The sequence below is a fragment of the Myotis lucifugus genome, unplaced genomic scaffold (assembly GCF_000147115.1).
Source record: "Myotis lucifugus unplaced genomic scaffold, Myoluc2.0 scaffold_141, whole genome shotgun sequence".
In the NCBI taxonomy this organism is placed as follows: Eukaryota; Metazoa; Chordata; class Mammalia; order Chiroptera; family Vespertilionidae; genus Myotis; species Myotis lucifugus.
The window spans coordinates 2,488,360-2,500,552 of NW_005871189.1; positions in this window are offsets into that span (position 1 = coordinate 2,488,360).

Genomic DNA, 12,193 nt, shown 5'->3' on the forward strand with positions numbered 1-12,193 from the left:
AGAAACCCTGGGCCAGGTGTTGAGGTTGTATGAAGGAATCTGGATTGTGGTCTACAGTCTGGAGAAAGGTGCTTAAGAGATGCCATGTAGGAAACACTGAGGCCACCTCCTCAACTCTGTCCCCTACTCCACCCTTATTGTCCTTTCTAACCAAACCCCAACTCTGTTCAGATAACCCATCTCTTCCTTACAGCATGCAGGGGAAAGTGAAGCCATTTCCAGTTCCAAGGCTAGATATGAATGGGCTTAAGCCAGGCATGCTAATGCATATCCTTTGCACTGCAATGCCTGCTCTTTCTGGGTTATAATCAATAAATATACATAAGCAATATGATACTTAATTATCCAGCATATGCAAGAGGCATACACAAATCAGAATTGTTATTGTAAATCAGTCCATTTTTGTCAATTAGAAGAAAATTCCTTCAGGAATTCTCACTAAGCCAAATGCAGGGATTACTTCATAGATATGCTTTCCAATATGGGCCAACATGAAGAATTACTGGCTGTCTTCTTCAATTATTTTTAGTTATATGTTAAAGTTATGTGACCCATATATTCTTTCCTCAAAGGCCCCCAAGAATCTGGAAAGGATTAACCAGACTCTAATATAGGAACAGAGATGGATGAGTCCATCTGTGTGCATTTACTGGCATGAGTCACTGGGGAGGTTGACTAAGTCATTATTTAAGATGATCCAGAACAGGTGTCTACAACTGTTTTAAGAATAAGTACTGTGCTTGCCATGAAAATGGCCTGCTCAGGTCTCCAACTTTGGGGATTGACAGACAGTCTCAGCTGGTGCTCTGGAATCCTGGGCACCAAGGCCAAGGATGATAACCTTTATTCAAATTATAGCATGGTCCATCTCTAAGGGCAAGTGATTAAGTGTGGTGGGGGTACTAAGGTAGGCCCATTCCAGGGAGACATGGGACTCTTCTGATGGGTGACTTTGGCTCGAGGACTCTCCCTTGGCCTTGACCAAACTTTCTGAGTCCTGCACTGCAGTGTAAGCATTTCCTTCCTTTGCTCTCTCCCATATCACATATCACAGTCTGATGGCTCTCCTAGCATATATTTTTTTAAATATATTTTATTGATTTTTTACAGAGAAGAAGGGAAAGGGATAGAGAGCCAGAAACATCGATGAGAGAGATCAATCAGCTGCCTCCTGCACGCCCCCCAGTGGGGATGTGCCTGCAACCAGGTACATGCCCTTGATCGGAATCGAACCCGGGACCCCTGAGTCCGCAGGCCAACGCTCTATCCACCGAGCCAAACCGGTTCGGCTCTCCTAGCATATTTGATCTCATCTTGGCTTCTGACTCCCGGAGGACCAGGCTAACACAAGTACTGCTAAAATTATATCTCCCAAATTAAAACACTCAAGTGTATTTATTAAAATAATCTTGTAGTAAGAATAAAAAGCAAAGACATTAATTTGAGAATATTTATGAAAGACTTAGCCACTACATTTCCATTCTCTAATATGTGTATGATAACCTTTATTCAAATTATAGCATGGTCCATCTCTAAGGGCAAGCTCCTGTCTGCCTATTTAAAGCAATGAAGCTGAAGTTTGCTGCTTCTCTTGACAGGTGGGCAGCCCTAATTCAGAGTTATAAAAATTTTCGTTCTCCTTTGGTGTATTTGTGAAATTAACCTGGGCCTGCATTTTCTTTTGGGGTCATAAGTATGTGAAACATATATTCTAGGAGCCAATAATATTCCAATCACAGAGGATGTCCCAGAACCTATCACTGCCACTCCAGAGATAGCCATGCTGAAACTCTCTCCCTCCAGTAAGGAATAGGGAGTGGTTTTCTTATATTCCTAAACTCCTCCCATCACCAGGTTAAACATGAAGTTTAGTTTTGCACTGAAAATTTCAGTCGTCTGAAAGCCAGAGACTTAACCCAAGGCTGAGAGTGGATGTTTTTCCTCTGGCTCTGAAATATCAGACTCACTGGGTAGGCACACAACAGCTCCTATAATTGCACCTACACCAGTGTGGTTTATATGTCTTCACATATAATTCTATCAGGGTTGCAGGTATCAAGATGCTAAAATGTTAGTGTGTGGGGATTGTGAGTCATGGAAGATCAAATATCTCTATGACAAAATTTCTACAGAGAAAGAATGTGTGAAAGTTCCTAATTTTATGGCCTAAACATTATTTTTTTTCCCCTGAAAATGTAAACAATTCTTTCCAAATTCATTTATTCTAAAGGCCCTGTGACATTAAGGTCTTCCTTTCAAGGCTTTCCATTATCATCCAGAATTGTGATCCAAAGTTCTTAAATTTTAACTGAGGTTACATGAACATCAGTCATCTTGGGGAGGGAGGAGAGTAGGGAGGATATGAAATGAAAAGCCAAGAATAACTGAGTCTAAATTTCCCACTACTTTACACATCAAAATGTAAGACTAAAACTTTCATTGCTATTCAAATTTATTCAGTTGTTTCCAGATCAATTTTCCCCATATGAATTGGTTCCAAATTCCACTTGTTACTAGATCCATCAGGCCATTGACAGGGGCCCAGAACTTAGTATATAAAAATATAGAGTCATGTCTCCATTCAATATCTTTGGCAGAGGCCATAGTAACCACTGAGATGAGCCCCTCTTTCTCCTTAGTCATAGAGAAATTTCACAGAGAAGCTGCAGAATATACTGTGAAGTGTGACTTGCCTTGGTAGTTTGAGGACAGATACTCAACAGTTGTTTCTTTGAGGTCAACAGCTCCTATCATGATGTTAAGGTCAGAAATCTGTGATCAAGACTTACATCTGAGAAAGTAGCTATATGTCAAGTATAATTTTACCTTTCTTTGTCTGCATGGCTTGTTCCATCATTTCTTTCAAGAATTTGCTCAAATGTCACATTTATCAGAGAGGCTTTCTTGGACCTCACTACATAAAACAGGAAACATATCCATTTTGCAGTCTCCTATCCCACCCTTACTTAGTTTTATATCCCTTCAGTACTTATCATACCTGATATGTTTATTTGTTCATGTTTATGTTCAAACTGGAACCTAAGCACTATGAGGAACCAGACCATCCGTGGGCAAACTACGGCCCGCGGGCCGGATCCGGCCAGTTTGAAATGAATAAAACTAAAAAAAAAAAAAGACTGTACCCTTTTATGTAATGATGTTTACTTTGAATTTATATTAGTTCACACAAACACTCCGTCCATGCTTTTGTTCCGGCCCTCCGGTCCAGTTTAAGAACCCATTGTGGCCCTCGAGTCAAAAAGTTTGCCCACCCCTGGACCAGACTAACACAAGTTATGAGGGCAGGAGCTCTATTATGTTTATCTGGTATGCCAAGACCCTATAACAGTAACTGGAATTATTGTTGGTGTTTAATAAATGTTTATTGAGTGAATTTTTAGGTGACCACACAGATAGCAAAAACAAAAGGAGAAATTATGTGAAAAACAAAACAAAAAATAGCTGGAGTTGCTTCTCCCATCTCTGTTTATCTTGATGGAGGGTGAGGAAGGAGTTTAAGGTCTTTTTTCAGATCTTTAGCTCCTGTTTAAAGCACAGACACTTCACAGAAAACAGGAATAGGCATAGATATAGGCTGCTTTATATACTTAGGTCTTGGACTACAGGTTGTGTTGAAGGGGGAGTGTCTTCTCTCAATATCTGTGGGGCCTCTGGACTTGTTTTTATATTGAACATTTGATCATTTTGCCTTCCCCACTCCCACCCTTTCAGCATAATTTTGGCAATCTGTGAAAATGAGTTTTATGTCAAAATTTAGGTAGTTTATGTGCAGAAATTTTTAGTACATATGTATACACATTTTTTAAATAATTATATGGGTTCCTATATAATACAGATGAACAACAGTAACTTTTTAATGGCCCTCAGGTGCACATATTTGTATTAACATAACACTTGGCTCCTGTTATCAATGGTCAATGCATGGCTCATTTTAATTTACTCATTCATTTACTCTATTTATTTCTCATATATAATAAACAACTATGAAATCCACCACCTGACATGAGACTAGGACATTGGTAATAACTTAAACTGCCCAAGCTTTCCTATGAAAGAAATGCTTCTTCTTTATAGCATTTAAATGCACAAGAATCCAAATGCATAAGTAGCATTTCTATAGCTCTCTTGAATTAGACATGGAATTGTTTGTGTGTACATGTAGTTAGATTTATGAAAAGTTGAGGCTCACCTTCATCCTTCTCTACCACACTTGGAAGACTGACTCCAATGATGTGGGTCAAAGAAAGAAATCGGTTTCAAGGTGGAAGTCAAATAGGGTCCAAAAGCTTTAAAGGAGTAAAGCACATAGGCATGAAGTGAAGGAAGGATGTCAACAAAAATAGTCAACATCTAAAGTCATATCTGGTTAGCTATTGACCTGTTAAATACATATATTAGGTGAGGTTGTGACCCCTGGTAGAGACATTGCTTTAAAGATGAAATATATCAGAGATTAATCTTACGAGGAATTCTAATAAATGCAATTGTTGAAGATTGGCTGTAGGGTTAATACTCATTAGAGAGCTCTAGTTGGCCTTGGGAGTTAGACAATAAGACAGTAAACTAATGGAGAAGAAACAGCCAAGGAATAGCAAGACACAAGAAACTTGGGAGCCTGAAGATTTCCACTAGATAGTTGACTGTTTCTCCCAAATACAGGGGGAAAATAGCTGAAAATAGATTACGTTCAGGCAAAGAACAAACCAAGGAGACTGACAGATGGATAGAAATCTCTGACACCAGTTGATCTCATATGAGATTAAAACTTAATAAAACTGTCCAATGAATCAGAGTGCAGGATAGCCTACAGCTCCATATGGTATTGAAATGGTATTGGAATAGGGACAATTATTATGTGCCTTCTTGGGAAAGAACACTAGTTGGCAATCTTCACACAATACTCTATTGTGCATTCATTCACTCAACAAATACTGAAAACCTGCTAGACAGTAAACTTAATCACCAGACTCACAGTGATACAGGGGCAGGTTTTGTTTTCATGGAACACCTGCAGAAACAAGGTGAAGTATGTTAGAATAGTTGAAGGATATTAAGTGTGGGCTTTGATGAGCCAGGACACATGAGCCAGGACACCTGAGGGCCTTATAAGCCATGTTAAGGGTTTTGGTTGGACTATAGCTTAGTCGATATGAAGCCACTGAAGGATTTTTATTTGACTTTATTAACAAATTTTCAAAGTAATACATGCACAAGGTAAAAAATTAAATGGTACAGAGGACTTGAAATGAAAAACACAGTACCCCACTCCACCCTTTTTAACCCTAGTCCCGTTCCCTAGAGGCAATGCATTTAACAATTTTTATTTTTAGATATTCTAACTTCCTAACATTAAACAATGTTTGAACAATAATTTCTTGGTTTATTAACTTTAGACAACCTTTAATAATAAACCATTACAAAAGATAAGGATTTAACTTACACTATCCCCACTTTTCCTTTGCTTATCTTTTCCCAAATTTTTGATAGTTATCATTTTACTGCTTCTATTGAATTTATAGCTTTGTACAACATACCAATCCTCCAGTTCTTGTTCCATTAACTGTAGACTCTTTTTCCATCCCCACTTTAAATATATGAGTAGCCCTACTCTTCCTTCCACCTCTTTTCCCACAGCCAATTTTCAACCTCTTTCTACTCTCTTTAACTTGTCAGGGTTAATTTCAATTTCATTTCTGAATAAAAAATTAAGTCTTTCATGTTTTGCCTATAGGCTGATCAGAACACTAAGTACCAATAAATAGCATTTATATTATTTTGGCTATATAAATACTGTTTGCTGAGAGCCACATAGAAGCTAGGACATTTTCTTCCATACACATCCAATGTCATGCCTGTGCCATTTGAAAGGAAATAGACTTACTGCCAATGTCAAATCGAGTCTCTTCTTATATTCCATGAGTATTTTTATTGTTGTTTCCGAAATGGGCTTAAATTTCTTGACATATTTTTGTTTTGTTTTCTTTTTGGTTGACTAAAGAATGTATGCACTCAATACTCTCAAACATTGTAGCTTCTCAGTGATACTATCCTTGGCACAAAATGAATATTCTTCCCAGAGAGCCTGAGACTGTGTACTCTCATCTGAACTGGGTCTGTGTGCTGGATAACTAACTGTCACTCTAGAGTGAGACATCCTGTTGGATAACAGTCACTCTAAATCAGGGGTGGGGAACATCCAGCCCTTGGCCCGAGAAATCATTTGGTCTTGCCCTGCCAAGGCATTAGGGATGAGTTAATTAAATGTTTGACCAAATATAGCAAGCTAATTTTTAGATTGACAATTTTGTATGGCCTAAAAATGATGTTATAAATATCCAAATGGCCCTTGGCAGAAAAATGGTTCTCTACCCCTACTCCAGAGTGAGACATCCTGTTGGATAACTGTCACTCTAGTCTAGAGCGATACATCCTGCCTGGGTGAGGTCCATTGTTTCCTAGATTTTGTTTCTTCTTCTTTCTTGGTTCTCATCCTCATTTTGCTGGAGAACTTCCTCAAGATATTTCTTCAGTAAGGGTGCAGAGAAGGTAGACTTGCTGAAAACTTGCATGTCAGAAAATATATTTTGACTTGACTCAACAGCTTGGCTTGCTATGGAATTCTGGGTACAAAATTTTTCATAAGGTATGTGAAGACATTGTTCCATTGGCTTCTAGCTTTTAGTGTTGCTGATGAAAAATCTGCTGCCCAGTCTATTTCTCATTCCTTTTTGGCTAAGCTAATTATGATGACCCAATTTTATTTTCTCTCTGGGCAGTTTTAATGTCTTCCCTCTATCCTTAATATTCCAAAATTTCACATAATTGTGTCTCAATGTAGGTTTTATTGGAGCCCCCTGAATCTGGAGACTTAGTTCTTTCTGTTCTTCAATTATTTTTTTCTTTGCCTATATTTTCTGTTTTCTCTTTAAAAAACACTAATGGTTAGATAGTGTCTAGATCTTTCCTTTCTTCATAGTTTCTGCTATTTATTTTTGATCTATATCTAGGGAGATTCCATCAACTTTATTTCTAGCTTGTCTACGGGGTATTTTTGACAATATTTCACTTTTAAAGGGCTCTCCTTATTCTCAGTTTTTCCTTTCTCTGTAGCATCTTGTTTTCATCTTACAAATATACCTCAGATCTTTCTGAAGATATAACTAGATTTTAAAGTTACTTCTTCCATTTTGACTTTGTTTCCTCCAGAATTGGGTGCAGTTTTCCAATCTCCTAATTCTAATTGGTAATTTTTTCTTACATACATCTTCCTTGGCCCTCCCCCCCACTCTCCCCCCCCCCCCCACCCAATGCTCAATGTCTGGTAATTCCTAGCTGACCAGTTGTATTAAGCATCAATATAACTGTCGACTTTTATAGGAGTTGATATGGGTTTCCTCTGTCATTGTATGGTTTGGTCTGTTTTCCAGTAAGCTTCTTCTATGACTGGAAACACTTGGTTACTTGAGTAGGGGGGGTTTCAACTGTCAGTAAAGAATTAGCTGATAGGCTAAGGGATCACTTATTTACACAAAAAGAAATTTCATTCTGAAGCACCAACTCCTACCTCTCTTGGGCAATTTATTCAATTTCTTTATATAAACAATAACAACAACAATAATAGCAACAACAGAGTTCTCACTGGTACCAATAGTTGACTGCCTGTATTCTATGCACAAGGGATAGGGTAGAATGCGATGGGGTTCAATTTTACAACTGGTATAATTCTTTAGTAGATAGACTTTTTAGGTGCCCAAGCCTGTCTGTGGTTATGATATTCAGATCAGCTTATATTCTCTCCGAAAGGTACCTTCACTCTTTCATTCTTTTTTCATACTTCATCCACTTTCTGTCCAGAAATGTGTTGCGGTCTTCTTCATTCATAACCAAATGCCTTCCAGTTTTCTTTTACTCCAATTTCAGTGGGGCCTGTAGAGGGAGGAGAGGTAAATTTGTATGTCCAGTTCATCATCTTAAATTCAAAGTAGCACTGGAAGCTTTTAAGTAAGGAGGTGGTATGGATAGTTTTTAAGACATCCCCAGGGCTGTACTGATGAAAATGGATTAAAGAGGGCAAGAATAGATAAAATTATTATTCTAAATAACTGAGGATCTAATTTCCTTTCTGAGAACATGCAATGTCTGGGACTTTGGGGAGTCAGGCACTTCATCAAAATAACCCATTATTCGAAATCCAATAAGCTAGTAGATGCTTTCATGGTGCCCTAGAGGGAAGGACTGAAACCTGAATAACCTGAAACCTAAAAAGAGTTGGATGACACTAAAGGGATCATCCCAGCTCTGTCTATTGGGAAACACTTCAGGAGCCTACCTCAGATTCTTCCTTTGAACTGGAATTTGGGATAAACAAAGGTATTTTTTGTTCTGATAAAATTAGATGAGGAGCAAGTACAAGCAGCCAAAGTGCTGGCAAGTAGGGACATAAAGATATCTCTATTTGCTGGTTGGTTTCTTCATTTACTCATTTATTTTGTTATTCAAAGCACTGTAGTTACTAACATCCACTGTAATCAGAATGCCCAGGTTCAAATCCCAGCTCTATCACTTGTTGGCAGTGTAGCCTTAGGCACTTCAATTGCCCTCCATAAAATTCAGTTTGCTCATTCCTATCTTATAAGATTACTGTGAGGATTTAATGAAAGTATATATATAAAGGAACTAGTCCAATAACTGGCATGTACTTGACATCCCACTAATCGATAGAAATTATTATTATTTTTTTTGTAATCCTCACCTGAGGATATTTCTTCCATTGACTTTTTGTAGAGAGAGAGTGGGGGGGGGGGGAAGGAGACACAGAGAGGGAGAGAGAGTGAGAAGAACATTGATGTGAGAGAGACACATCGATTGATTGTCTCCTGTGTGTGTCCCAACCGGGGCCAGGAATTGAGCCTGCAACTGAGGTACGTGCCCTTGACCAGGAATTGAATATTTGACCCATTGGTCTGCAGACCAATGCTCTAACCACTGAACAAACTGGCCAGGGGTTGATAGCAATTATTTTATTTTATTTTTATTTTTATTTTATTTTATTTTTTATTGCTTAAAGCATTACAAAGGGTATTACATATGTGTCCTTTTTTTCCCCCGCCCTTGACAATACCCCGGCTTCCCCTACCCCCCAGTGTCTTATGTCCATTGGTTATGCTCATATGCATGCATACAAGTCCTTCGGTTGATCTCTTACCCCCTCCCTCCTGCCCCCCAACCCTCCCCGGCCTTCCCGCTGCAGTTTGACAATCTGTGTGAGGCAGCTCTGCCTCTGTATCTATTATTGTTCAAAAGTTTATAATGGTCTCTATTATCCATGAATGAGTGAGATCATGTGGTATTTTTCCTTCATTGACTGGCTTATTTCACTTAGCATAATGCTCTCCAGCTCCATCCATGCCGTTGCAAATTGTAAGAGTTCCTTCTTTTTTTACAGCAGCATAGTATTCCATCTTGTAGATGTACCACAGTTTTCTAATCCATTCATCTACTGATGGGCACTTAGGCTGTTTTCAGGTCTTAGCTATGGTGAATTGTGCTGCTATGAACATATGGGTGCATATATCCTTTCTGATTGGTGTTTCTGTTTTCTTGGGATATATTCCTAGAAGTGGGATCACAGGGTCAAATGGAAGTTCCATTTCCAGTTTTTTGAGGAAACTCCATACTGTCTTCCATAGTGGCTGCACCAGTCTGCATTCCCACCAGCAGTGCACAAGTGTTCCTTTTTCTCCACATCCTCTCCAGCACTTGTCGTTTGTTGATTTGTTGCTGATAGCCAGTCTGACAGGTGTGAGATGGTACCTCATTGTTGTTTTGATTTGCATCTCTCAGATGATTAGTGACTTTGAGCATGTTTTCATATGTCTCTTGGCTTTCTGAATGTCCTCTTTTGAAAGGTGTCTATTTAGATCCTTTGCCCATTTTTTGATTGGATTGTTTATCTTCTTTTTGTTAAGTTGTATGAGTTCCCTATAAATTTTGGAGATTAGGCCCTTATCAGATATGACGTTGGCAAATATGTTTTCCCACGCAGTGGGTTTTCTTGTTGTTTTGTTGATGGTTTCTTTTGCTGTGCAGAAGCTTTTTATTTTGATGTAGTCCCATTTGTTCATTTTCTCTTTAGTTTCAAGTGCCCTAGGAGCTGTATCAGTGAAGAAATTGCTTCGGCATATGTCTGAGATTTTGTTGCCTTTGGATTCTTCTAGAATTTTTATGGTTTCTCGTCGTACATTTAAGTCCTTTATCCATTTTGAGTTTATTTTTGTGTATGGTGTAAGTTGGTAGTCTAGTTTCATTTTCTTGCATATATCTGTCCAATTTTCCCAACACCATTTATTGAAGAGACTGTCTTGGCTCTATTGTATGTTCTTGCCTCCTTTGTCAAATATTAATTGAGCATATTTGTTCGGGCCGATTTCTGGGGTCTCTATTCCATTCCATTGATCTATATGTCTGTTCTTGTGCCAGTACCAGGCAGTTTTGAGAATAGTGGCTTTGTAATACAGCTTGATATCTGGTATTGAGATCCCACCTACTTTGTTCTTTCTCAGGATTGCTGCAGCTATTCGGGGTCTTTTTTTATTCCAGATGAATTTTTGGAGAGTTTGTTCTAGATCTGTGAAGTATGCTGTTGGTATTTTAATGGGAAGTGCGTTGAATTTATAGATTGCTTTGGGTAGTATGGACATTTTAATGATGTTGATTCTACCAATCCAAGAACACGGTATGTTCTTCCATCTGTTTATGTCTTCCTCTATCTCTTTTTTCCACGTCCTGTAGTTTTCTGAGTAGAGGTCTTTTACCTCTTTAGTTAAGCTTATTCCTAGGTAGCTTAATTTTTTTGGTGTGATGGTAAATGGGATTGTTTTTATAATCTCTCTTTCTGAAAGTTCACTATTGGTGTATAGAAATGCCTCAGATTTCTTGGCATTAATTTTGTATCCTGCTACTTTGCCAAATTCATGTATTAAGTCTAGTAGTTTTTTGGCGGAGTCTCTAGGGTTTTGTATGTATAATATCATGTCGTCTGCAAATAAGGACAGTTTTACTTCCTCTTTTCCAATTTGGATGCCTTTTATTTCTTCTTCTTGTCTAATTGCAATGGCTAATACTTCCAGGACTATGTTGAACAGGAGTGGTGAGAGTGGGCATCCTTGTCTTGTTCCTGTTCTTAGGGGAAATGGTGTTAGTTTTTGTCCATTGAGTATGATGTTGGCTGTGGGCCTGTCATATATGGCTTTTATTATGTTAAGGTATGATCCTTCTACTCCCACCATGCTGAGAGTTTTTATCAAAAATGGGTGTTGGATTTTGTCAAATGCTTTTTCTGCATCAATTGATATGACCATGTGGTTTTTTTCTTTCAATTTGTTTATGTGATGTATCACGTTTGTTGATTTGCATATATTGTACCATCCTTGCATCCCTGGGATAAATCCTACTGTCATGGTGTATGATCTTTCTGATGTACTGTTGGATCCGATTTGCTAAGATTTTGTTGAGGATTTTGGCATCTATGTTCATGAGGGATATTGGCCTGTAATTCTCTTTCATTGTGTTGTCTTTACCTGGTTTTGGTATTAGGGTGATGGTGGCTTCATAGAATGAGCTTGGAAGTGTTCCTTCCTCTTGAATTTTTTGTAGTAGTCTGAGGAGGGTAGGTTTTAGTTCTTCCTTGAATGTTTGGTAAAACTCCCCTGTGAAGCCGTCTGGCCCTGGGCTTTTGTTTGCTGGAAGCTTTTTGATGACTCCTTCAATTTCTTCCATAGTTATTGGCCTATTGAGATTTTTAGATTCTTCCTGATTGAGTTTTGGAATGTTGTATTTTTCTAGGAATTTGTCCATTTCTTCCAGGTTGTCTAGTTTGTTGGAGTAGAGCTGTCCATAGTATTTTTTAACAATCATTTGTATTTCTGTGGGGTCTGTTGTTATTTCGCCTCTATCGTTTCTGATTTTGTTTATTTGGGTCCTCTCTCTTTGCTTCTTGGTGAGCCTGGCTAGAGGTTTGTCAATCTTGTTTATCCTTTCAAAGAACCAGCTCTTGGTTTCATTGATTTTCTGTATTATCTTTTTGGTCTCTATGTCATTTATTTCTGCTCTAATCTTTATTATCTCCTTCCTTCTGCTCACTCTGGGGTTTTCTTGTTGCTCTCTTTCTAAT